Source organism: Camelus ferus, chromosome 2 (assembly GCF_009834535.1).
Source record: "Camelus ferus isolate YT-003-E chromosome 2, BCGSAC_Cfer_1.0, whole genome shotgun sequence".
NCBI lineage: Eukaryota > Metazoa > Chordata > Mammalia > Artiodactyla > Camelidae > Camelus > Camelus ferus.
In genome coordinates this window covers 67,144,723-67,170,639 of record NC_045697.1, presented here as the reverse complement: position 1 = coordinate 67,170,639, position 25,917 = coordinate 67,144,723, and the positions used below count along the sequence as shown (strand labels likewise).

General features: G+C 36.4%; 1 protein-coding gene and 1 long non-coding RNA gene across 3 annotated transcripts in view; one reads left to right on the top strand and one right to left on the bottom strand.

Moving 5' to 3' along the window:
- UNC5C (unc-5 netrin receptor C) overlaps nucleotides 1-25,917 on the top strand; it is a 339,287-nt gene that overhangs the window by 55,749 nt on the left and 257,621 nt on the right. The gene's annotated exons all lie outside the window — the stretch shown is intronic.
- On the bottom strand, nucleotides 3,584-20,332 carry LOC116657527. The gene is made up of 3 exons (XR_004312649.1): nucleotides 20,182-20,332; nucleotides 17,322-17,324; nucleotides 3,584-3,594 (listed from the first exon to the last, which is right to left on the bottom strand). It is a non-coding gene; the product is annotated as an uncharacterized LOC116657527 (long non-coding RNA).

Below are 25,917 nucleotides of genomic sequence, written 5' to 3'. Positions count from 1 at the left end.
AGAATATGAGATGGGATTTACTAAAATTCTCTTCTACCTACTTGTAAACAGTTGATTTAAATGAAAAAGACAAACCTAAAATTACAAGCAAGAAGGAGTTAACCAATAACAAATTCAAGGTCATAAAGTATACTTCCTGTTCCTTTACAAGAACCTAAGGCTATAGTTTCTTTTGCTGCTTGCCAACTTATATATGGTTACCAGGGAAACTTCCTGTTCTAAATTATGCTGTGTGAAACTTACATGTATTCTCTTAATTTAGACCCCAAATTTAGATTCCATTTAAAATAACTAGGATGTGGTAGGAGAGAGTTCTCTAATATATCATTTAACATTTGTAGTTTTTTTTTTCTTAAAATGAAAAACTTTGGTGGCATGTAAGTATTTATAATAGTGTAAATCAATACATCGCACGTTTAACCACCTCATAAATCTAGCCAGTCTGGTTTCTTTGTCTAAATAGAATAAATTAGGCAAAAAAGCAATGTTTTACAAGTAATTTTATGTATGAATATGAAAAAGTATACCATAGGGTTTCATGTTTATATGGCATTTTCCTTTTGTATCTCTTGTGGCAAAATATGTGCTAGAGATTTGTGGCATATTTTGAAATGGGAATAAATATTTGTAGAGTCTTAGAGAATATGGTACTTCCGTCCTTTATTAAAACCTTGCATTCAAGTATTAGGGAAGTCTATTCATTCACTTCTTTGTTTTTCCTACCAACACATACTGTTCCCTACTACGTACAAGCAATGTGATAAACACAAAGGATCCCAAATCAAACGTTTTACCTACTCTCAAGGAGTCTAGAGGGAAAGGTGGCTTTAAATCAATCATCATATTACAGTGTGATAAATTCTATAAAAGAGAAGTGTCCTAGGGGCCAGGGTCATGTTGGGGAGCATTCAAATGTGATGGTGGGGCACCTGTGTTCTTCCAGAATCTGGAAGAAGAAATACATTAAAAACTTTTTAAGCCAAAGAGTAACTCAGATGATCAGATTTGTAACTGAGAATGATAACTCTAATCATGTGGAGGCTAGTGAGGATGAGTCCAGATTAGAGACAAGAACATTATATGCCTGGGAGACCACTGTGTTACTCAAGTTTAGGTTGGTGAGTGCCTAAATGAAGGCAGTTGCAGTAGAAATGTCAACAAGGGATGCCAGGGAAGTGTTGACATGGCAAGGATTTGGAGTCAAAGAATGTTAGAGAGGAAAGGGACTGTAGATGGTGAAATGTCTATTTTTATAGGTTAGGAAAATACAGCATAGAAAATGATGCTTGCATACACACTAAAACTTAGACAAAGGGGATATTGTCAATGGTAAGCATGCAGTATTTTCAGGACCATTTTGTACACTAGGTTAAAATAATAAAAACTTCCTGTAATGGTTATAAATTATGAAATTATACATTTAATTTTCTTTTATGTATATTTGACATTTTGAACTTGGACAAATCAGAAACTAAAAAGGTAAGACTGATTTTTAAGAAAATCAAAGCTGATTAGATCAGGTAAAGATATTTCAGCAAAAGGTTGCCCCTTAGGAAACCTGATATTTTTCAGAAAAGTATTTTTTAGAGTTCATTTCCAATATAAATTTATAAAATCATTTAATGTCATCTAACATTTTCTTAAATATCAAAATATTCTTAATGGAAAAGATATTGGAAGATTGTATAATTAAATGCATGTTTGAACCTGTGTTTATTCTGTTACTAGTATTATTCATAAAAGTGACCATTAGGGTAAAGCAGAAATGTAGTTTACAGAACCCTACCTGATGGCCTTGACCCTTCAAAGCCATAGCTGAGATTTAATGTCAAAATGAATTATAGGAGAAAATAACAAGCTTTTATCAAAACAATGTCTCCTTTTCTTTTCCCCTTTAAAAATACCTAAAAGTCAAGATACATTGCATGTCTGTTTTCTATTAATTTACGATCACTTTCTAATCATCAGTATGGTAACCATTCTGTCTTAAGTACTTACATTGTGAAATGCATAGAAAATATGAGTATTCCACTAATTTGTGGGGAGGGAGGCTCTATTATATGTTACAACATTGTTAATTTACTTTGGGACCACATGAATGTCCTTATACATTGTGTTTTTCAAAACATGATGAAGTGGACACTTAGGGCTATAGACACTGATCTTAGAAAGTTCAGTAATTTCTTTATTTGACCGTAACTATCATGATTAAAGTGCCTAGCATAGATTCTCACACATCATTGTTTCCTTACTACATGTTTGCTAAATAAATAGATTATGATATTTAACTTCAGGTACAATTTGAAACACAACTCATTTAATATCACTATAATAGACATTGTCATATTTTGTCTCAGGATAAGATATCTGGTAATTCCCAATGCAGTTTAGTGCAGTGAGGTGTTTTTTTTTTTTAATTATGTCTTTTTATTGGAAATTGTTGCCAGAATATGTAATTAATAGCATACCATATTCCATTAAATGGAAATTTATGTATTTTTTTCAAAATATATGCTCAGACTAGAGAAAAGAAGGCAGAATACAAATGTGAGATATTCATCACTGTATTTGTTTTGAGACCACTTATAGGAATTACGTTACATCAGCCCAAAAAGATTATATATGCTTAGATGGATATATTTGTCATTTGCCAAACATTTTATAACTAAAGACAAGTTTAGAAAGTGTTTTCAAGTTTAAAAATAATTTCTTATCAAGATAACAGAAATGTATCAAATGGTTTGGCTTTACCTTCAAAATTTATCCAGAATCTCATCTCCACCCCTTTCACCTTGGTGTAAGCCACCGTGATGTCTAGAATGAGTCATTTGTAATCACTTCCTAACTAGATGATTTCATCAGAACAGAGTAGGCTTTTGCAGCAATAACTCTCAACTCTCCAAACCTCAGTGGCTTAACACCAAAATAAAATCATATATCTTATTCACAAATGTCGACTTTATTTTGACAAGATGAAGGGGGCTGGGGGGAGCTTCTTACAGTCATTCAGGGATCAGGGCTGAGGGAGGTTGCCCCGTTCACAGGGTCGCTGGCTGAGGCAGTAGGGGAAGAGAAAGACTGGAGAGCCCTAGAGCTGCAGCAGAAGAGTGACACAGGTCACTATTGCTCACGTTTCATCATCCAGCACCAGTCTTGTGGCCCCGCCTCACTGCAGAGGAGCTGGGAAATGTACCTCTTGTGTGCCCAGGCAGAAAAAGGGCTTGGGGAACTCCCGAGTACTAATCATGTCTTCCACACTAGTTTGGAAGACCAAACCCATCCTTGCTACAAGACAACCTCAGCAGAACAGCAAAACGATCCTTTAATATGTCAGATCATGTCACTCTTCTGCTTGCAGTCATGAAACGGCTCCCTATTTCACTCAAAGGGAAAATCAGTGTCCTTACTATGAACCACAAAGCCTAACATAGACTCTCCTGCCTGGCTCACTCCCTCACTTCCTTTAGGTCTCCTTGTTAGAGAGGCTCTTCTTTGTCACCCTGTTTTATTTGTCTCCATGGCACTTACCACTCTTTGATATACTAATAAATATACTGGTTATTGGTTCTGCCTAAGTACTGGTTGCTCTTCCTACTAGAATGTAAGCTGCAAAATGGCAAGGACTCTGTTCAGTTCACCATTTTAACCCCAGTGCCTAGAGTGGTGCCTGCATGTTAGAATATGAATGAATGAATGAATGAATGAATGGGATGCCCCTCAGAACTGTATTGAGAATCTCATTCCCTTTGTATAGTTAATTTGTTTGTCATTTATTATTCTTTAAGAAACATGTTTTCTTTTATTTTTTCCTTACTGCCTTTTCCCTTGTTTCTGAGGATATCGCTGAAATTCGTCATACAAAGACTTGCCCCATGCTTAATGGGGTGCAGGTTAAAAACAGTAAAACTGAGAGATCAAAGGCAAACCTGGGGTATATTTACTCTCCTGAGAGATTGTATCAAGGGGAGGGAACCTACAGTCAGCAGAGGCCTGATTGGGCTGATTGTTTAAGGTAGCTTTTGAGAATTATAGAATTCATAATAGAATACAAAACCATAAATGGATCTTTTTCTAAGCTTTATTTTATTTATTCTTTGAACAGGACTGTATCTGACTGTTGAAATGAGAAAAGCTTATCACTGTCATTTTTTATACTGAAGCCATATTCTACCAACTTAAAATTCTAATTGTGTTTAAGATTTCTAGTGGGCAGTTGCCTTACTAACATAATGGGTGGAGAAAAATACACATCACTATGCATATATGCATTTATATTGGTAGAGTTAAGGAGTGAGTATTTATAAAAATAAAGAGAAAGAGTTAAAGGTAATATGAAAAGTGCTTGTTTGACTCTAGCAGTTACAAAATGAAAAACATTAATACCCTTTTTAGTTCACTTGACAGGAGATGAACTGTCAAAGAAGGGAAGACAGAAGGGAGTCTGGGTGAATTATTTGCTAGTGTGAGACTGATGATTCATTATGCCTGAATGGAACTTGAGTTCTTTGCCAGTGGACAGTCTAATAGACCAGAACCAAGCCCAGGCATCGACTATTAGCAGGAGGTCTTGAAAACAAGGCAGTGATGGGCTGGTGCTTATAAAGGGCTGGCTTGTGGGAACTGCTGGAACTCCCTGCTGCTATTCCAGCAAATTCCATTGTGGTCATCTTAACATGCTTTTTTTTTTCCTTCCCTCTGAGGCATAACAAGCAGGCTGTGTGCAATGGCAGAAAAATGACAGGGGGTGATCTTGGGGAAAATTCTCAGCCATATGCCATTGTATATACATGGAAATGGTAGCATTTATTGCTCATTTCTGAGGACATGGCAACTAGTATTTTTAGGCAACTGTTGCCTAAAGTAACAATGTATTTCAGAAGTAATAAATGGAAGCCTCATTGTGTGTCAGAATTCTCCAGAGAAACAGAACTAATATATAAAAAAGGATTTATTATAAGGAATTAGCTCACATGATTATGGAGACTAGATCCTCAGATCTACAGTAAGCACGCTGGAGACCCAGGAGAGCTGTTACTAAAGTCCCCGACTGGATCTGAAGGCTTGAGAAGCAGGAAAGTCAGTGTTATAAGTTCCAGCCCAAGTCTGAGGGTAGAGGCAGGAGAAGACTGATGTACCAGCTCCACGATAGGCAGAGAGAGCCAATGAATTCTCCCTTACTCAGCCTTTTTGTTCTATTCAGGCCTTCAAAGGATTAGATAAGGCCCACTGACCTTGGGGAAGGCAACCTGCTTTACTCAGTCTCCCTCTGCTGATGCAAATGTTAATGTCATCCAGAAATGCCATCACAGACACATCCAACATAACATTTAACCAAATACCTGGGCACTCTAGTTGATACATAAAAGTAACCATCATATCCATGAAAAGTATATTTCTTTTTTCAGGGGAGGGAAGGTTTCTGGGTGGAAAATACATCCACATCCTTGGGTCTCTTGTAAACTAAGCTATTCCTTAGACTAGGAGGACTCATATCTCTGTTAAACGCAGTTCATTTGGCATTTCAGACCTTCCATTGAGTATTGTAGTTGTTAAGGTCTGAGCCTCCATATTGTTTCAAATATACATTTAGGTAACTGAGGGGGAAAATATTGTCCACTCAAATGATAGCATAGTTTTTATCCTCTGCTGTGGTTTGTACTACAGGATCCCCATCCTGGCTGCATATTAGTACTATCTAGAGGAAGCTTTTAAAAATACTCAGCCTTGGGCTGCCATCCAAACAATCAGATTCATTGGGGTGGAACCTAGCATCCATGCTTGGTAGAAGTTCCCCAGGAGATTCCAGTGGGCAGCCAGGACTGAAATCCTCTGATTCCATAAACCAGAGTTGGTGGAACAGCCCTTTACTGTGATCCGCCTTCCGCTTAAGAAGTGCCCTGTGCTGTGTACATTGTTTGGTAATCTAGAGGTCCTCCACGCCTCCTTAGATTCTAATGTCTACGCTTTGTCAAATTAATGCCATTTCCTGGGTCTCTCAGCAACTCCTATAGGGTATGTTGGCAAGTACTTCAGTTTCTCACCTCTATCATTGTCTCACGGAGTCTGTCAGTGGCTGACTGTCCCTTAAACACCCCCCAGTGCCCTGGTTGGACAACTCAGGGAACCTCTATATTTAGCACCCCCAAGTCCAGTTTGGGCTTGTATTCCACTCCCTCCTGAAGGATGATTAAAACTCTGATGTTCCATGACAGTTTCAGGAAGCAGAGAACAGTCTCAGGAGTTTTTTCCAGCCCCATAGAGCTGCATTAGGAAAACAGGCCTAAGGAGAATCTCTGTAAAACCTCAGTTTCTTAGTGTGATGCCTTGAATACAGGGCTGAGCAGTCATTCATCCTAAGGGTGACTGACTTTCTTTCTCCTATCACAGAGTACAAAACGGATCTCTTGCTTCTGATGTGATCTTTAATCATACACGAGGGATCCAGCCAGTGGTCTAAAATTCCATATCATATAAGCTCACACAGGAACAGTGATCGCAGTTTCTTAACCAAAACTAGAAACACATGGAAAGAAAGAATGTACATATAAAGATAATGGGGGAGATATTTAAAGTCAAAAATGACCTGGAAAATAAAAATTTCTCTAAGTCTGCATACAAATAGACATAAGAATAAAGCTGTCTCTTAGTCTGTTGGGACTGCTATAACGAAATACCACAGACTAAGTGGTGGCTTGTAAACAACAGAAATTTATTTTTTATAGTTTTGGAGGTTGGAAGTCCAAGATCAAGGAACCAGCATGGTCAGATAATAAGGGCCTTCTTCTTGGTTCATAGCTGGCATCTTCTCCCTGTGTCCTCACATGGTGGAAGCAACTAGAGATCTAGCATTCATCCCAATTGCAATTCAAGTCTCACTATTCTATTTTATGAACAAGGATATGAGAAATTCACCCAAGTTCCTACAGCTGGGAAGGGCCGTGAACTTGGAACTCAGACCTGGTTCTAAAACTGGGGCTCTTATTACATCAGCTGCTTTTCAGCCTGTGCAATTTTTATGTGATATAGGACTTTCTGGTGTATGTGGGGGTTTTGTTTTGTTTTGTTTTGTTTTGTTTTGGTTAATGTGAGATGTATGGGTCTTTGTAGCATATGAAGAAATCATAACATTTTAGAAATTCTATCAAAATATGAATTTGTGTTTTTAAATTTAGGAAAGGTGATAGAGAGTAAAGGAAATGTTCCCTAACAAAACTAATGGACACTCCAGTTCTAAAAGTTATATTATTTCACTTGGTTATGCAAGATTTTATGTAATTTGTGTGATGTTTTTATCTGTAATCGCCCATCACCTTCTGGGGCAAAGAAAATAACTCACTGCCTGTCATCTCCAAACTGCCATTCCTTTTACAATGGCAAAGTACCCTGTGGAGATGGTATATGCCAGGCCTTTTTAAGATTTTACAAAGACTGGAGACCAACTGCTTTCAAACAGAAATATTTACTGAGAAGCTAATCCATGTATCAGAGATCTGAAGGAAGAGAGCATGACTAACCGCTGAAAATAGGGCTCATTACTGGAGAAATCTGCAATGAGCCCGGAGGGAAGTTCTCTAATTCCAGAAAGGATGTGTTTAAAAGGAAAGGCCAAGAAATGGAGTGAGATCAAATGATATGTTTGAAGTAAAAATTTAGACAAACTGACTTAGGTTACTGAATATTAATAGAAGTGAATAAAATGGGCCCCCTTAAGTTACTACAGTGTGTGTCATGTGGTCTTTATTCAGAAGTATTTGCTTATCTGACTAGGGATCTTGACCAGTACTCGGTAGTATGTAATAATGCAGGGAAACATAATGCGTGTCTGGCATAATTACATGGACTTTAAAAACACTCGATTCCTCTAAAAAATGCAGTGGAGACTTTGTTATCATTAGTGATTATGTCGCCAATTCAGGGAATGAAGCTGCTGATAATAGTTTTGATTCAGGGTCAAGCACTGAGAGAATTAAAACAACAAATTAATCACATGAAAAATTAATACTGACCATAGAGGTATCCTGGGAGCAAGATGCTCTGTTTTTGTTTTTGGTTTTGAGTATCCCGAATGTCATAGAACGAAAGTGAAGAGAAAGGGCCTGGTGTGTAGGATTCACCAGCACCACTTGTATTTTTAATATGTGCAATCATTTAATTCAGCAACTCTTCAAGTTGGGTGTCATTGTTACTGCCTCTTTATAGATTGAGAGATGGAGCAAAGACAAGGAAATGACTGAAGCAAGACCCAAAATGGGTCTCTGATTCATATTCTCTGTTCTCCCGTGTTCTCTTCAATCACGGATTTTTCATGGGGTCCCTGAAGTTTCTTACCATCTTTAAGTCAGTTTTCAGAGCACAGAGATATAAAGATACCTCTTAATTTAAACTTAGATTATGGCTTTATCTTCGGGAAAGCAGAGACATTTGACCTCATCTCCGAGTGAACAGAGCAGGAGGTGGAACCCCAGGGTGACTCCCAGATGGAGCGGCTTGTTAGCATGCAGAGCAGGCTGTTGTAAGGACGAGGAGGTGGGAACGCCTTCACCAGGAATGAGCTTCATGATACAGATACAGATAAATGGGTGTTTAATAAACCAGGGCTCTGTAAAGCAAACAAAAAGTAACAGACAGGGGAAACTAATCTGTGGTATTAGAAGTCAGAACAGTGGTTACACTTGCGGGTGGTGAGTAGCGACTTGAAGACAGCATGACGGGGCTTCTAGGATTCTGGTAAAGTCTTCTTTCTTGCTCTGGTGCTGGATGGGCAAATGGATTCAAGTTATGAAATTTAATGAGCTTTACATTAAAATTCATATGTTTTTCTAAGTGTTTTTTATTATTCATTATTTTTATTTTATACTTCCATTCATATATAATTATGGATTTCTGTTTCTACATTTTCTGGTTCTTCAAGTATTGGCTTTTATCCAGTTATTCCATGTGTTTTCAAAACTATATGTGTGACCAAAAATGTGTGTATGTGTACGTGTGTGTATGTATGTAGATACGTAAAGCCCAGTTTGACTGCATCTCAACTTTGTAGCAGAGGGCCAGTCACAGAAGTTGAATCAACTCCGAGGAATGTAAGCACATTTTTGTGCAACATAAACACAAGTGGGGGAAAATAATAATACAAATGCTTTCTGAATGAAAGGAAAATATCAATTACAGAACCATTGAGGGAAGATTTTATCACTGAAGGTTTAGGTGATGTAAGTAAGGAATTTGATTATATGAAATATCATTGTCTCCAACCCAGAAAAAAATGACGGCTGAGGAAAAATGTGTTTTGTCTTGGTAGCCTATCAGGGTTGGAAAACTCTGTGATCTATGCCAGGGAGTTAGACCTTGAAGAGAAACAGATTGTCAGGTGGGAGCTATTATCCTAATAAACATTTCCCTTCCAGAATTCTGCCATTCTGAGACTCTGTCCTGACCTCACTCTCTCATAATTAAGTCATTAATGGCTACTGCCTCCCCCATGTAGAAGTTTTCAGTGCACCTGATGTTCGACTTGGAATATGTCACAGAAAAGTGGAGATCTTAATGTTTCTGGAGTAATTTCAGCATAGGTCACTGATTTGAAAATCTGTCTGCATGTGACTATCTCTAGTAAGACTTTATCTTTTGATAGCTTTCTTGAAAATACATACTTAAGAATAGGTCACCTCAATTTAACATAAAGTTATACCTATATCAGGAGAAAATGAAAGAAAATTAAACCATTGTTAAAGACATGAATTCTAAATGGAATTTTCTCTTTTCATGAAATCTGAAGATAAATGCAGGGACATTTCCCAGCATAAAGAGGAGAGAATACAATACATTGTTCATAAAGCGCAAAGAGACAGCAAGCTTTCAAGAGAGTAAAAGAGAATATTTTCCTCAGCTATATAGTGAGAACTTTGATAGTCACAGATGAACTTCCCATTCATAGATGTTAAAATAAAACAGGACCCCAGACCCCGGTTTCCATGGGTAAGGACAGTGCAGAAATCTTAGGCAAGCGTATCTGTATTAAAATCATGTTTCAGATATTTATGGTACAACAGGTCCCTGATCACAAGTTCCAAGGGGAAATTTTAAGTCAACTTGTGAAGCAAAAGTCAAACCATAAAAGAAGAAGATTTATCATTAATTACTATCGGGTGAGTCTATCAGATTATATTTTGAAGAACATAATAGGGGTTAAGTTCCAAATGCTCTGTACTGTTGGCAGCAAAATATAAGATATTTGAGTAACAATTTTGTTATTAACCAATTTATGATCCTTTTATTTCAGTGAAGCACATAAGGGACATGGTAAGAATTTGCTATAAATAAATGACAGCTTTGTTGAATAGGAACTTTTTTTTTTTAGATTTTAAAACAATAGAACGGGCCAAATATCCTTGTAAATTACATTAATGAGCTAGATTGCTGCTTCTAATGGAGGCTCTGTGCTCTACTCGGTGCCTCATGCAGATTTGCCAGTTAATAAGCCTGAACAGTGTTTCTGTTTGTGGAAAATGAATCTGAAACGATTGTCAGATTATCTGTTTGGCATGCCTGGCTGGTGTCTGGAATGGCACTTTGCTAATGTGTTATTACTCAGTGTCATTAAGCCACACAAATGATTGAAAGGTGAATTTATATGTGTACCATGGGGCTCAGCTCAGGGAACATGCTGCTGCAAATGATGCTACAAAGGATAAAATGAACCATTCATTCTGGATTTCCATTCTTCAGCTTCATGTCCTCACTTCAGAAACATGACATTTAAATTTGTGGAGAATAATGAGACAAAGCCTTAACCTAGAAAACACACTTCTGCATTGTGTCAATGGCTAAAAAGTTATATAGGTGAAAATGAGTAGTCATCTCTTTTCCCTGATTCCCATATCAGAGGGATCCTGGCAAAAAAGTCATAAATACTTTGGAACCTACTTCACATGAGAATATTTTGGAAACCTTAAATAGAAAAGTAGGACTTGTGATGGAAATGTGAAGTGAAAGGCCTCTCACTCCTTCATCACAGGAATTTAATTTACACTTTTGCAGACTAATTAAGATACTTCAGAAAGGAGAATATTTTTCTTTGAGTAATATCTATAACAGACTATTACGGCAAAGCCATAAAATGGAAGCTGCCAAATATTTTCCATTTTAATCTTTTTAACGAGTTTTGTTTGATATTTCTTCAGCAGATATTTTAATGTACACCAATGCTGTTTAATTTCAAAGGCTTTGTAAATTTGGAATAGATTTGGAAATAATAGGTTGTAACGTTATCCTTAAGGAAATAAACAGAACCTGGGCAAAATACAGTCTGACTCTGATTCCCACTTTCTGCAAAGCTAGATTTTGTTTAGATTTAAGGAAGATTCTTGAGGTATTTATTTATTTATTTATTTATTTATTTATTTATTTATTATTTATTTATATTTATAACATACTACATATAATTTTTATTAACCTAATTTCAAACTAAAATCAATACTCCCAGTGAAAATCTTTTTCTGCTTTTAATTCTAGCCTCCTCACCACTGGCTTACTCTATGTCCCTCCCTCATTCTTGGCCTTCCAAAATAAAGGGTTTTAAATTTCAGCCATTTTTCCTGTATTTATATTTTAAGAGTTGTGTGAAAAGTATTTCTGAATTTTCTGATTTGGCATCATTTTACTTGGATAATGGTATCCATCTTTGTATCTTTTCTTAAACAAGGGAAAAAAGAAATTGTTTCCCAACATTCACCATACATAGCAAGAACTTTTTCAGCACCATTAATCTATCTTGTTGAGAGATTAAATATTTCATACATTTTTTAACCAAGGCAGGTTCTTGTAGTTTAAAAAGAATAATTAGTACTTTCTGCTTAGCTAAGCAAATAGACCATAAGGGTAATTTGGACTTGTTAGAAATGAGTTCTGTTTATCACCCCGTATTTATCAAACCAGAATGTTGATTATTTTCCTGCTCTGGTTATAAATGTTTGTTAAGCATACGACTTGATAAATATCTGACCCATCTCAAAACCTATTATGAAATAGCCTGACTTTGTTTTGAGTACTCACTTTGTTCACTCATAATTTATTGCAGTCACATATTGCTACTGCAGTTTTTTTCCTGGCCTTCTCACTGCCCTTTATTATCCACCACCCTTCCCTCATCCCCACACTGGACTCAAGAAGGGCTACCCCTGCCAGGGCAGTATTCATTCAAAGTCGCAGTCCCTACCTCCCCAGGTGTTGTGATGTAGTGATGTACTTGTGGTGTGTTCCATCCTCTGCTGACTAGGTAGTCCAAGTTAAACTGATAAATGGATCCATGTTAAGTTGCTCATTCATCCTTACCTTTAAAATATTGGCCATTCCTCAGAGGTCCTCCTGGAAACAATACTTTATGCAGTGACTATTCGGACACAGGGCTTCACTTAACTTTCACGTAATTTGTGGCTCTTCAGAACTTTAGAGTCTATGTGATGATTTTGATCAAATATGGGTTATGTTGCTAAAGGATAATGACTGTAAATTCCAGGGACAATTGGAAAAGAATATAAATGTATATTGCAAAGGTTCTATTCTCTCTCTCCTCTCTCCTTCCCTGTTTATATCTATGCTTGTTCTTTATGTGACTGTCTTTACACAAACACACAACACACACACACACACACACACACACACACACACACACATCCCAATTGCATTTTCTGGAATCTTTTCCTTCTCTGCCCTCCAAAAATGTGATTGCATTAGTTATCTATTAGCTGTGTAACAAGTTACCCCCAAATTTAGCAGCTTAAAACAGAAACATTTTGTAACATTTATAAGCATTGTGTTTATACAGGTTCTGAAGATCAGATATCATGGAGGAGTTTAGTTGGTTGGGTCTGAGAGGATCTCTCATGAGGTAGCAGTCAAGCCATCAGCAGGGGCCAGAGTCATCTGAAAGCTCAACTAGGGCTGGAGGGTATGTTTTCATGTTGGCTCACTTGTGTGGCTGTTGGCAGGAGGCTTCACTTTCTCATCATGGTTGGAGTGTCCTCACAATATGCCAGCTGTCTTCCCCTGAGCAAGTGATCTCACAGAGAGCAAGAGGGCAAGGAGGAAGCCACTTGCCTTTCACAACCCACTCTCTAAATTTGCAAACTATCACATCCACCTCATTCTGTTTGTTAGAAGGGATTCACTAGTTCTAGTTCCCAACCAATTGGAATGCAATTGGGCTGCACCTCTTGAGGGGCGTAGCATCAAGGAACTTGTGAACGTATCTTTAAACCAGCATATTTATTAGGAAGGAAAATATCTCTCGTTGCTGAAATTAACAGTATGATGAGATTTACTAATGGCTTTTAAAAGTATAAAAGTGTGAGTTTCCTTTGAGGGTTGGGATTTTTTAAATGTTATTCAGCCTTGTAGCCATAGTTCAACTCAAGCACAGAGCCTCATAGATAGCAGTAGGTACTAAATAAGTATAGAATTCATTAATCAATGTCTCCAAGGGGTGGAGTATGTTTCCTAAACGTCTAAAGTTTTACTGCGTAGGTTTGTTTTTTCTTGCTCTGCTTCCAATGTTACATAGGGGAAAATGTAATTAAATGCCTTTATATATTTTAATTTTAAAGATTAATTGTGTAAGTTGCAAGTGTCCAGTTTATCTCCTAATAACTGTCTCACATATGTGCAGTGTATGTATATGTAGTACATTGTATGTTGATTATCTGTTATTGGATGTCTTGTTTATTGTCTGTTACCTTTACTAGATTTTAGGCTTCATAAACACCAAGATTTTTGCCTGTTTTGTTCAAGACAGTATCCCCAGCACTATGACATTGTGTGACATAACATAGGAATGTTTACTAAGTGAATTAATTAAAATATTCACTAAGCTAAGGATGTCAGGACCTTAACTTGTAATTTGCATGGATTCAGTTTGGACATAGTTATGTTTATTTGGGGAGCTTCAAAATATCTCTTCTTCTCCTTGGGCTAAAGTTTTCAGTGTTAAAGAGCTTATATGTAAAAATCTGTTGTTGAAACACACATTATGGCTCTTGCCCAGATATAGGCCCTTGAGAATGACCCAGTTTACTTGTGTAGCTTGTTGGGACCGTAGAAAGTATAGGATGAGATATGGAGCAGTCGTGTTTTACAGTCAAAGTATGGAAAAGAAAAGCTCTGAATACTGGTGAAGACTGAATACATGTTCAGGGCCTGTGCAGGGCTGAAAGGAGAAGGAAGCTCATGGGGGAAGCTATTCATTTGTAGTTCTGGCCCTGAAATTAGAAAGAAAATAAAATGTGCAAATCCAAACTATTTTTTTTTAACCTGGGTGCTTTGGGATCGATTTATATATACACATAATGTCACCATTAGGTTTTCTGATTTCTAAGATATAAATTGCTGAGGATCCTAAAATAAATTACTGGATAGTCTCTATTCATTTTTACCCATTGCACATGTTACCCCATATGATGGTGCAGATCTACTTTAAAGAACCACCAAGTTTGTTCAGAAAGGATGGAAGTGAGATAAGGAGTATTTGGCTTCCTTCTGACATGGAAGAAGAGAAAGACTTTCAGAGAAGCTAGAACTTTTTCGTGAACCTCACTACATATTGTAGTGTTCCACAGTGATCATATACTTTTAGAGTTCAAAGGGACTTTAGAGACTACATATTTGAATCTCCTTTTATTATGTTAGAGAATTTGGATAATTATCTACTTCAAATTGTGTCAGTATGACCATTTTCACAGGTTAAGTCTCTTCATTCTTTAATTTTGGGGGAGTGGAAGTTACAGGCTGAAGTGTGGCTTGAGAAGCTCCCCCCCCAACAGGAATGGATGATGTAGAGAGTCTATTTAAAATAATTCATCCTCTTCCCCTCATGAGTGTTCCTAAGTCTTTGCAGCCATTTGTTTTAAATTTTTTATTGTTTATTTAACATAGCCTGCAGGTGACCCGTGCAGTTTCATTTGGGACTCTGTGCCTTAGTAGCAGTATGTCAGGCAGTCATGTGGTTCTCACCATCGCTGGGGACCTGCGTTCAGCCTGGATCATCTCTCTGTGAAAAGCTCCAAAAGAATTTCTTTTTCATTATTTAACACCCAATTATGTTATTTCATTCGAATGTTGGAACTCTTCACTTATTTTGCCCAAAGTTAAAACATAGTGCTTAACCCCATTCAGAAAACTAGTAAATATTCTAAGTACTGAAAATGATCCTTCAATTAATTTTTTTAATTATAATGATTTTTTTCAGCTTCATAACTTACAGGAAGGATAGGTGGGAAGACACTCTCAAAAGATTGAGGTAACAGAAGACTGTTTGGAATTTTTTTCATGTTCATGGTAAGAAAATAAGACAATGATTGATAAGAGAAATTCAAACAAATAATCCCCCAAAGTCATTTCAATTACAAATATTTAAGAAATGCATCTCTGACATTTGGAAGTATTGTTAGTGAAATGGGATCCTATGTTTAATTACACTTTCTGTGGATAATGCATGAGTACTTGTGATTATATTCATAAGTTAAATAATCTAAAATAGCACTATTTTAGATTCTCTTACCTTTGTAGCTTAAAAAAAAAAAAAAGCCTTTCTCATACCACAAAGGATACTGTCAAATAGCAATTCCTAAGGCTTGGAAAGAAACTTCTCTAAGCAGACTCTCCTTAGTGATGCTGTGCTTGATACTTGTCGTCTTTTAACTGTCTTTGACTAATTCTCATGTCTTAAAGAAAGATGGAATGGCTCTCAAATGCTAGGATTAAAATGCCAGATGCAGCACATGAATCAATTGTAAACGACAAAAACGAACAGTAACAATTTCATTTCCGTAGAAACCAATTCATTATTACACAGCCTGCCAGTGATGCTCCAGGTCCTTCCAGACTTAGCCTTCACCAAATGTTTTCCCTTAAAACTAAACCAAAACAGAGCTTTTTAGATGAGCCTCATGCTGGAGTGCACTGTCAATAGTTTCCACATCGGTTGTATTGGGTCACTAAAATGAGATGTTTCTCTTCATCCGCATATCCACCGCTTCCCAGTGATGTGGTAAAAATGGTGCCTTGTGAATTTAATAAGGGATGCTGTTCTCTATGGAAGCTCTTATTTTCAGCTTACATGAAAGTGCCTGTATTGATGAACTTCATCTTGCACTTCCTGAGAGCGCTCATTTATAGTAAACATCAGCAATTATTTTATTAAAATGCAGTTTTATTTAACTGAATATTAATAATTTAATGATATGGTTGTAGAGCTTAAAAATCCTTAGGAGAGAAATTTCTGGCTTGTTTACATATTTCTTTCCCTCCCTAGACTATCCCCAGAGGGAAGGGCCCGCTTCTTAGTCATCTTTGTATGAGAAGTACCCTATATGTGGTTTGAAAATAAGGAATCAGCATAGGTCTGTTGAATAAATGAGTAAATGGTTAAACGGATGCAAATGTTGCTATAAGGCATATGCTGAGATTTACATTTACAGTGATCTGATTGTTCTAAAATCCCACATTTTCTGACACCCTGTGACCCTGTCTCTCTGTCTCACTAGTCATGTAAGTCATGTGGGTTACTCATAGTTTTGACTTGCAGGATTTTGCAGTCCTGAATTTCCCTGAGATTCTGTCCTCTGCTCCATCCTCCACTTTCCTGCTTTCCATGAGAATGTGTGCATGCATCCTCCTGCCTCATGGTCTGTCGCCTGAACTTCAGCCGCTGCTTGTGCCTTGTCCTGTGTTCACCACTCATTGCACAGTTGGCCTTCTTGCCCTTTGAATCAGGAGAGCCTGGTGTCTTCCTAAACTGAGACTGTTCCTGCCCCTACTTCTTCCTGAGCACCCTTCCCCTTAGCAGCAGAAAAGCCTCTTGTTCTCACGTGGTACCAATGCTTCTACACATTTAGCTGCTCCAGTGTCCCTGTGACCACTTGTCTCTAGGCAGAGGTTGCAGTTGGAACCTGCAGCCTAGTTGCCACTCCAATCACTGACCTTTCTCAGTAGCCCTTTCTTTAGCCTTCTATGTGACTGGTAGCCTGGTTTTTCTCCAACATAAAAGCCCAGGGTTTAGCTGGTGGGGAGAGCACAGCATGTTGTTGGCTGGCAGCTGGAGGACTACCTGCCCCACCAGAAACAGATCAAATGATCATCTGAGATATTTCCAGGTTCCCTTGTTTAAAAGGCAGACAGATCAAAGACACTGCCACCCTCTAAGATTTGAAGATTAGCAGAGCAGCCTCAAGGCCTTCACCCCTACGTGACCCCTAAATGTTCACCAACTGTGTGTTATTTCACATTCCATGCCTGAGTGCATGTGGTGACTTTGCAGTATGCAATTTGACTCTCTACCTTAATCAAGTACTCTGGAGATTCAAAGAGCACACTTACATATACACTTAAGTGTCTTGAGTATACCTATCAATAAAAGAAAGACTATTTGTTAATTATTTGAATATCCTTGTTTTTAAACAATGTTAAAAAATGTTGTTTTTAAATTCGTCACCTAAACTCAGGATACATGCTAATAATAATCACATTTTGGGGAAAAGGTTTAAAACATTACCAACTTAACTCTTACTTATTTTATCCAAAAAGCTTTATCTGACTTTCCCTTAAGACAACTACCTCCTGTATGTTTCCATATTACAAGAAGTTACCCTTGAAGTAGGAATTACTCCTGAGGATTTCATTTTTATAGTCAAGGTTAACTTGACTATATTCTCCAATCAGAATGATTTTAGGCTGATAGGGGCCTTTATGGGCAGGAATGGTTCTTGTTTATGATTTTATCCCTAATACCTATACAGTACCAAGAACATATTTATCACTCAATAAATATTTCTTGAATTTATAAATAAATCCATAGTGTACATTATGACATTATCCTGTAACTGGTTTGATAGTTTCATTTTTTGTGTCTAAATTTATAATTATTTACTATGTATCCGCTTAAGATATAGATGCTGTGTATCTGTTTACACATACATATGTGAAACAGAAGGTATTTATATAGAGAGAGAGGGAGGGAAAGTGAATGAGTACTGAGGAAGTATTTTGCCCATTCAGTAACAGTTGAAAAACAGCAATAGCTATTTTTGAATGTGATTATATTTTATGATATTACAGCATATTACTTTCTCTCTATTCCTTCACCTAAAAAAAAAAAAAAAAAACCGCCAAGGCTCTGTCAGATTGATTGAGGAAAAGATTATGGGAACCAGTAAACAAATAAAAAGTCAATAAGCAGTTCCAACTGCCAATCATATAACCACAAGATAAAAATGAGAAAATCAAAAGGGGCGAAGAAATACTTCCTCTTATTTGGCTAGACTTCCGCACATGAAAGAAGCAGTCTTGGGTGGGGAAGCAGTCTGATTTCGCCAGCAGCGTGACAAGCATCATCAGTATCGTCACCCTGCATCAGCGCTGCTGGATGCCCTCAGGTGTGGCAGGCTCGCGGTCAGACAGAGGATTAGGAGAACACCTGGTCTGAGCTGTGCTGGAGGTGGGCTTGCTCAAGAGGGACCCAGAGCTGTCGTTGGTGGTCTTTCACTAGAGAAAGACTAAGGATGATGTGACAAAGAACAACTCAACCGACCAGAAAATCATGAGAATGTATCGTTTTTCACACTACCATGAATCCCATTTTATCACCTTGAGCTATTTCTAAGGTAAAACCGAAATTTTATTTAGATTAATGTGAGTACTTGATTTTCTCTCTTCTGGATGTTAGTTGAACTTTGAAGGTGCCAACAATAATTTATAATTTTACTTAGGAGAATATTTTTATACCTACATTTGATTATAGTGTATTCATAATACAATATTTTAATCACAAAGAGAGAAACAGCTTCTTTCTCTGATTTCTCTCTTCTGACATCTATTCAAACTCATGCCTGCCTTTTGCTCCATACTGGAAAAGGACTGTGTCTCATCTTAACATCACAGGAAGTTCAGTCTAATAGGATGTGAGTTATTATAAATTTCATGCCTTGCACTGTTCTTGGAGGAGGAGATATTTTGCATTAAGAAGTCTTCTCTTCAAGTCTTTTTGAAAGAGTAAACAGAGGACCTGTTTATATCATCAGAGTACTAACTAAGTAGAATAGTTGTCACTGTCAATAATTTAAAAGTGTATACTTATAAATATTTTCTGTAATAAAAATTGTGGCTTTTCAGAATGTAATCTGCCAAAATGTCAGAAAATACTTGAAATATTTTAAACCATCCATGTGCCCATGTGAAAAATACTGCTCTGTTTATAGTTTTTGTAAATAATAAGCATCTTTTGTCTACATGTGATAGATAGAATTCTCAGATGGCCTACAAGATTACTTCTCTCTGGTGTATACACCCTTGAAAAATCTTCTCCCAATGAGTGTGGGTGGACCTATGAACATGACGGGATGTCCCTTCCATGATTATATTACATTACTTGGCAAAAGGGATTTTGTAGCTGTAATTAAGATCCATAAACTGTTGGCACTGGGTTAGCCAAAAGAGAAATGAGCAGGTTGCTAACTGTTTAGGTTATTCTATTGTTCTATAAAGAAGAGTTATTATTGTAATGGTATTAAAATTAATATACAAACTATACTTATACATTATATGTTTACAAATTATATTCATGTTACTTATAAATGTATATGTTATAATATATTACATAATTATAGTTATTTTCAATTTAATATTTATGTATTTATAAGTATAAATGGATAGAACTCTTCAAAAAGCAAGTTTATCATGAGGCAACATAAAGAACACGCTTTCTACTTCACCCAGCAAAAATTTGAGTTTTGATAAACCATTCACCCAGTTTCAGAAGTAGGCTTGTAAGATGTGTTTACCCACAGACAGTCCTGATGGGGAGCTCTCCGGTTACCAGAAAACTTCAAAAATGAAGTTTTCTTATATTTGATCCAAAAAAATTCATTTTCACAAGAAATAAATGGAATCTGGATTTAGTACCAGTCTTAGTATATTTTGACTCATTGGCTATTATGAAAAGTAACTTCAATTGCTGTTTAAAATAATTGGTAAGGTGCTTACTGTTACATGAATTAGCGTTCATACAAATTCCTAATCCACAAGTAAGTAATTAATATGTTACATATGTAGAAAATTATTGAAAAATACTCAGAAAGATATTTCTAAGATTGCTAGTTGCTCACAAAATTGTCAATAGTGTTATTACAAGTTCACCACACTGTATTGCGATAAGCAGGATCACAGCAAATGATTGCTATTCTGTATGAAGAGTCTTTAGGCCATCCTGGGATCACATGTTCCACCATCACTGCAGCGTGATGTGAGTTAATGCCACATTCAAGTTTCCTGTTTATTTCCAAAGGAGTTGGAGACCACATTAATGGCTCTGCCTTCAATTCTGTCGTCTGTGACAAAACGGTGGGCAGAGTCATTCGCAAGTTTGTTAGAATATTTATAACTTACAAAGAAGCTTATCAAATCCCTTGTATTGAACTGGGTTGTAATTATAGTCTGTTTGTGTACATTTATTATATTTTGTCCATTTGCAGTGTGACTTATGAGTCTGATACATTCTCAGTCAATTGCATGTGCATAATCGTTATTGAACCAAAACAGACAATGGCCATTCTGGAGCCAGGATAGTCTAATACCTTGATGGCCCTTTAGGGACTTTTAATACACTGATTACTGGAATGGCTGTACATGTTGACTTTTTTTAATCTTTAGGAACACACCGAAGTCTGTTCTTAGAGGAAGGAACACAAAGTAACTATTACAATGCCTGCCATCTGAAAGGAATTAACTTGAATTCCAGGTGTATTTCACTACACCAAATATAGGGACTAGGGATTTGAAAGGCAATTCAAGAGATGGAAGGGACAGAAAAAACACTGAACCATTGTAGTACCTTTGCCTTTAACGGAAGATAATTTTCAAAGGTTCCTTTTAACTCTGTGTTTTTTCTTAAGATAGTAGTAGTGAGTAAATAACACAGGAAGATTCCTAGGCAGTTAGCTGGGCTACAGACAAAAAGGTGTTGGGGTGGCCACATAACTTTTCTGGAAGTATGAGATAAGAAGTCAGAAATCTTTTTAGAGAAAGCCAAAGGTAATCGTAATTTTAGAATTCATTAATTCATTGATGTATATGTTAGTGAGTAAAAGCTTGGGGTAAAATTTAAGCTGATGGTTACACATTCCTGCCATACTATGTAAGTTTGGGGGACACTGTGAACTTCAGTGTTCTATTAAATGATAGTGATAATAGTACTCACTCATTGAATCATTGTGAGGGTTAAAGGAGTTAACATGGGCAAAGCTAAAATAAGAACTCAATAAAATTTAATCATTATTATTCATTTATTCATTTAAACCCAGTTTTTTGTGAGTACTAATTACCTGGCTGACAGAGAAGACCTATTTTTATACTCACCCTATTCTGAAAAAATAAGGGTAATTTTGAAAGGCCTTAGGAGAAATCTCACTGAAGTCCTTTCTTTTCTCAGTTAGTTCTGGTAGGGGGCTCTCTATTTTGAGGAGAAATTTTGATAAAAAAGGAGAGACAAATTTTATAATTTTAGAAAGAAAAAAGAGCAAATGTAAAAGTCAAACTGAAACTGTATGTTAGCTTTTGTGAAAAGAAAAACAGATATGTAAGGAAAATGACAGAAAGTTCTATTCTTGTGTTTGTCTTTCACCAGACTGAAAAATTATTCAGCAAAAATGCTGTTGGGAGAAAGATGTGATATAGACATTCTCAAAACCATCTTTTTTATATCAGCGACCCCTATTTTCTGACTAAAACAGAGTTTAAAATGTAATATCTAATGTCATAAATGCTATTTAAATATTATTATAATTTTTAAATATATAATTTTATGGGGTGGGCCCTCTCATTACTACCCTAGGTTCCATTTTTGTTAATTTGAAACTCCTAACCCCTTGGAAAAATCCTGGCCCTAGATTAACAATGTGCAGTTTGGAGCCTCATTTCCTTGTAAGCTGCATTGAAACAGTGCAATAAAAAAATTATAAATGAGGGAGTAAAATGTGCAAACACCCACCCCACACATTTAAGCAGAAACAGAAACATGAAGGAACAGTAGACTGACAAGACAAAAATATCTCCACAATAAGTAAATATTCTTAGACGCCAGATGCTATATCATATACTATATGCTATTTACTTTTTCTCCTATTCCTTATGAAACAAACACACTGATCTTAGACTGGAAATTTTGAACTCACTTCTAAGGATACATTTTCCTAGCTTAGCACACAAAGAAAGCTGTTCCAATTTCTGAGTTCTGTAGGTCAAAACTCTGGGAATGGGCTCACAGGGTTCTTGGCCCAGAGTCTCCTCAGGCTGAAATCAAGGTGTCAGCCTGGCCGGTGCCGCAATCCCTTCAAGGGCATAAGCCCAGGACCAGGTTCATGTTCTTTTGCTGACGTCGATTCTTAAAAAGTGAATCAATGTTTCCCTTTCTCTCTAACTCACTGTCAATCTCAATCTCTTTCTCTCCAAAGTCTGTGACTGAGGATTCAGAATTAAATAGGTAGAAATTTCAGTTTGACTCTGGTACCACAACTGCTGAAATATTAACCACGTTAAATGTTCAAATGGAAATGTGAGTGCAGACCAGATGTCTGTAGCTGTGTGCTCTTGTTTTGTTGGCTCCTTAGGGTTCCCTTCCCAAATGAAAAGTGACAAAGATGGTACGAGTATTTGATATGGTCACTACAATTCTTTGACAGCACAATTTGGCAGAAGGATAAGAGGACAAGGGAAGTCACTCTTTTCATTGTTTATTTATTTCAAGAAACAATTTTTTTTAAGTTTCACAAATCAGGAAAATGATTTCCTTCTGTACTTTTTAAAACATATTAGTTTACAATCAGTGTACATAATGGGGCTGAGAAAAGAAAATAACAAAAGATGAGCACATTCCTAATGCTTCTGGATTCAAGCTGAATGAACCCAAAAAACGGTATTGAATGGTGTGACAGGGATTATTTTTTTAATGTGCACATAAATATGTAGTGAAGGCACTTTTAATTATGTCAACTGATTTGTAATTCATTCAGGAGCATCTATTAAGTATATAGAATGTGCAGTATTTTCTGAGAACATTGAAATTAGAGATGAACATAGTATTTTATTGCTTATGTTACGCCTATTAAATTTCTTTGGTTTTAAGTACTGTGGACTTAGAAAATACTCTCATTTGCTTTTAATTTTCTAAACAAATAAATCTCTCATGTTTATATAGGAAATATAATTTTAATATTTGTTTTTTAACATCTTATCAATGAATGTCCATTAAATATGACAGGATATGTAATTATATTTTTAAAAGAAAACCTTCCTTTTTATATCTAGGTATGTAACTTTACCTTCTTTAATTTAACTGAAATTTCCAATGTCCACGTCTTGGATAAGTCTTCGAATATTTGTAATAATTCTTTTTAATTAGAAAATACCTGTTATCTGAAGATCAAGTCTAAAAAGCCATTCACTTCATTGTCAGGATTTTTATTGAACACAGGAACCAAATTAATCTCTTGTACCCATAAATTAAGAAAATTCTAATGACATAGTCAGTGAAAATGTATAGACAGGAGGGTTGAGTTTCCCAAAGCAAATGAGTCTATTTCTACCGTTGCCGTGGTTGAGTTCCTTCAACTCAGTGAGCTCTTTATGCTTATGACTGACTCTCCTGCAGCCGTACTCTTCCTGTTATCCTACTTGTACACTGTCCTCATACCTAGAGAATTTAAATGTGAAATTAACTTAGCCTGTAATTTTATTTTACTGGAGCAGGTTTTCTCTCTTTAATTTTGTGATTTTAACCTCTCTTAGATAGATAGTGGCCTGCTCCATTTGTTAATACTATACTCTGAATTAATGTTCCTTTGCCTTCTTATAATCATTACAATCATACACACAGTAATTACAATTGGGGGAAAGAGTACCTCTGTATAAGGGGAGGCTGTATGTTGTTAACCTGGGACAAAGCCTCAAACTGTCACCCACAAGCCTCATGGGGCAGCAGTCATTCTTTTAACAAATAAACAAGCATCTAGGGCCTGACTCTCACACTTGTGGTTTCAGACACCAGTGGATTCAGTCACCAGTAGATTCAGTCCTCTCTCATGGAGATACTGAGGTATCAAACCAAAATTCCAACTTGACATGGAAAACATAACATTATATGGAGTGGAGTACTCACATGGACCATGGTGGTGCATTCTCTCCCCATTGTCTAAGTACACGGAAAGTCAAATGAATGCCAAGTTGCTCATACCCAGTAGAACTAGTATCTCAGGGACAAGAAAATCAAGGTTTGTATGACAAAAGCATTTTCTCTCCAAAGGCAAATGTACATGGAAAAATAAGTAGTAAAGGTTGCTTAGAATCAGGGCAAGGAGAATTAGATAAATCATATGGCTCTGGGCCATTGCAGATGGCTACTAAATGCAGTAGAGAAGGTTCTGCTAATGGAAAGGAAGCAATGCAAGCCCTTGCATCTATCTCCAGCTTAGACACAACTTTGCCAAAGGGAGGAAATTCTTGAAGTTTATTGCCCAGAGCTCATACTCTCCTGAACAAAGTTTGAAAGAAACTTTGAATACTGACCTCTGTGATTCCCCTTTTAATATGATCCCATGGATGATTAATGACCGTCTGCCTTCTCCAGGGATTGGGACACTATTTTTAATCCATATATATACATCTTGCATAGCCCTTTCTCGTTCCATTATGTTTCCACTTTATAGTTTAATATTAAGAGGACAATATAATTTCTTGTGATTTTCAAGCTTTGGGGAAATAGCTCATTCTGGCCTGTGTATATTGACAGATATATATTTCTTAATGTCCTTTCCATAAACTTAATTGTAAAATTAGAAACGCTTAGCAGGTATTTGGATACGGATATAGTCAAACCACTAGAAAATGAATTTTACAGACATAGAAAATATATTTATATATGTAAAAATATATGTATATGTTATTAACCACAATTACAACCAGAAAATGTTTAACTCTAAGTCTCATTCTATGTGTAAGAACATCTAGATATTTTCTGCCAGGTTAAAAAGTGAATCAGCTATATCTGCAAGTAATTACGTATTACTTCTAATTCACCTCTTCCTCAGTACACTATTTCCCCTCCTCCACAAATCCTACTTACTTGTTTTCTTGCAAAGCTGCCAAGAAACTGTGAACAAATTTAACGTCTGAATAACTGCTTGCTCTCTCAATGACCTTGAAAAATTACTTGCATCATTAAAAATTCATAGAAAAGAAAGTTCTTGAGAAGACTGACACATGTAATCGTAGTACCTCCTGTTATGCTACTGTACCATTACAGCCTTCTGAACTTTAAAAATCACCTCAGACATTAACTTTGCCTTAGTTGCCCAATTATATCAAAAGTTTCTGATTTTTTACAAAGAGAATAGCACTGTTTTCTGCATGTAGAGAGGAAAAAAGAGGAAAAACAGAAGACTGATTGATCCTGCAAATTTTTGTGATACTTCACAGTGACTATTTCAAACAGTGCCACAAAATTTCAAATGAAGTATTTAAGCTGTTTTTTTTTTTTTTAATAGAAGTGAGGCTCACATAGCATACAATTAACCATTTTGAACTGTACAATTCGGTGGTGTTTACTGCATTCACAGTGTGGCTCTAGTTTCAGAACTTTTTCATCACTGCAGAAGACCTTGTACCCTTAAAATAATCACTCTTCAAGCCTCTCTCCTCCCTTCCCCGGGCAACCACTAACGTGCTCCCTGTCTCTCTGAATTTGCCTCTTCTAGATTTCAATGATTCTAACTGTAACTATGTATAAATTTTAAATTGTTTATGCATTGATTTTATTCCTCATTTTTCTTGAGAAAAGAGATATCAAGGAAAAGGATGTAAAATCCTAAGAGTAAATTTTGA